The following is a 2,784-nucleotide window of genomic DNA, read 5'->3' on the forward strand; positions in this document are numbered from 1 at the left end:
ATATAGTGATTGTATTTCACAAATCCATGTCTATATTCATCATTTATTTCGGATTTAGATGGAAGAAATTAAAATTTTTGTAAAACTTTCCAAAAACGAAAAATTAAGATTTGAAGGTCCATTTGATATCGAAATTAGACAAATTTGGTATGGTTGAACTCGTATCGGAATGGGTGTTTGGATTTTCGAGCTTTTTTGGGATTTGAGATGTGGGTCCCACTGCCAAATATTTTAATGAATTTCGGATTTTTATCCGGAAAATTTGTAAATTCATATGGAATTAATTCCTATGATTAGTATTGAATATATTGAATTATTTGTGAATAGATTTGAAGCTTTTGGAGGCAAATTTAAAAGGAAAAGTTGTGGTTGAATAGTTGATTTGGAATTTGCAAAGCGAGGTAAGTGTCGGGGTTAACCTAGACTTGAGGGAATAGAACCCTTAAATTGTTTGTTATGTGAATTGCATGTAAACGACGTATAGGCGAGGTGACGAGTGTCTATACGTCGTCAAATTAATTGTTTGCTGCTTACTTGAAAAATCATAAATTGTTTTTAATCATTAAATTAAATATTATAATAATTATTTCTCTCTCATTCTTGTCAAATATTAATTCTTGAATTCCTGCATTAATTGTTACATGTTATTTGAATTATGTGCCTTAATTGTTATTTGACATTTAGCATATTAAATATTAAACTGCATATTTGCTCCCTGATTTCCATAATAATTGCTATTTGTCATTGTTTGCTTCATAATTAAATCATAATTATTGTATGCTTGTTGTCTTATGATTTTTATATTAATTGTTGCATTTATTGGGGAATTTCTTCTATAAGAATTGATTGGTAAATGAATATGTTGGAGGAGCGGGTTGCACGCCGCAACAGGATTGATTATAATGAATATATTGGAGGATCAGGTTGCACGCCGCAACAGACTTATTAAAAGTCAATATTAGAGGATCGGGTTGCACGCCGCAACAGACTTATTAAAAGTCAATATTAGAGGATCGGGTTGCACGCCGCAACAGACTTATTAAAAGTCAATATTGGAGGATCGGGTTGCACGCCGCAACAGACTCATTAAAAGTCAAATATTGGAGGATTAGGGTTGCACGCCGCAACAGAACTGAATGTGGATATATTGTGAGAGCGGGTTGCACGCTGCAACAGAAATAATGGAAATGATAATTGGTTATGACTGCTGAGTTACTTTCAATTATTATAAATGAATGACCTGATTTATTCCTATTATTGTTGTTGTTACTAATATTGCGTACAGGTTAATGTAAGTGAACCGCCTTAGCCTCGTCACTACTTCGTCGAGGTTAGGCTCAGCACTTACCAGTATATGGGGTCGGTTGTACTGATACTACACTCTGCACTTCTTGTGCAGATTTTGGAGTTGGTCCCAACGGCGTACCATAGACTTGCTCGGATTTCAGCTATCAGAGGAGACTTGAGGTATAGCTGCATGGCGTCCGCAGTTCTAAAGTCCCCGTCTATTGTACTTTAGTTGTGTGTTTATTTTCAGACAGCTTTATATTATTCAGACCTTTATTTATATTTATTCTAGAAGCTCGTGCACTTGTGACACCAATTCTGGGATGGTATTTAGACACCGTTGTTTGATGGATTATTTCACTATATTTCAAACTTTGCTTCCGCATTTATTTCCTTGTTGTTAATAAATTTAAAATTATTTTAAAAATAAATAATGTTATTCTAACGTTGGCTTGCCTAGCAAGTGAAATGTTAGGCGTCATCACGGTCCGAAGGTGAGAATTTCGGGTCGTGACAGTTGGTATCAGAGCACTAGGTTACATAGGTCTCACGAGTCACGAGCAAGCTTAGTAGAGTCTGAAGGATCGGTACGGAGACGTCTGTACTTATCTCTCAGAGGATATGAAGTTTAGGAACAATATCACTTCTTTCTTATTCTGTCGTGCGATTTTATTCTATCATCGATGATTGAACCATTCTACTCTTATTCTCTCGCAGATGGTGAGAACGCGTAATACCTCTACCGATGAACAGGGACCAGAACCCCCGGTGGCAACTATGGCTAGGGGCAGAAGTCGAGGCCGAAGTCATGCTAGAGGCCGAGGCAGAGGCCGAGGTAGAGCTCAGTCCAGAACTCGAGCAGCTGCACCTGTTGTAGAACCTCAGGTAGACCTTCAGGAGGAGGTCCCAGTTCAGAATGTACCAGTTGGACCAGTTCAGGTCCCGGAAGGATTCATAGCCACTCCAGTGCTTCAGGATGCTCTAGTCCGATTGGTGAGTCTTATGGAGGGTGTGGCCCAGAATGGTACATTTCCAGTGGCACCAGCCATCTCACAGGCTGGGGGAGGAGCACAAACTCCCACTACTCCCGCCCCGGAGCAGATGGCTCCCCATAATCAGGCTCCAGCAGCCCCGCCAGTTGGGGTAGTTCAGCCAGTTATTGTGGCACAGACCGGTGATAGGCCCGCCATGTCTTTTGAGGCCTTATTGAGACTGGATAAGTTTACTAAGCTCTTTCCAGTTCACTTCGGTGGTACACCTTCTGAGGACCCACAAGATTATCTTGAACGTTGCCACGAGGTGCTACGAAACATGGGTATAGTTGAGACCAATGGAGTTGATTTTGCTGTATTCCAGATGACGGGTTCCGCCAAGAGGTGGTGGAGAGATTATACATTAACCCGACCAGTCGGATCACCTACACTTACCTCGGAGCAGTTCTCTCAGCTATTTCTGGAGAAGTTCCTCCCTATCACACTGAGAGAGGAATTTCGCAAG

The sequence above is a fragment of the Nicotiana tabacum genome, chromosome 11 (genome assembly GCF_000715075.1).
Source record: "Nicotiana tabacum cultivar K326 chromosome 11, ASM71507v2, whole genome shotgun sequence".
In the NCBI taxonomy this organism is placed as follows: Eukaryota; Viridiplantae; Streptophyta; class Magnoliopsida; order Solanales; family Solanaceae; genus Nicotiana; species Nicotiana tabacum.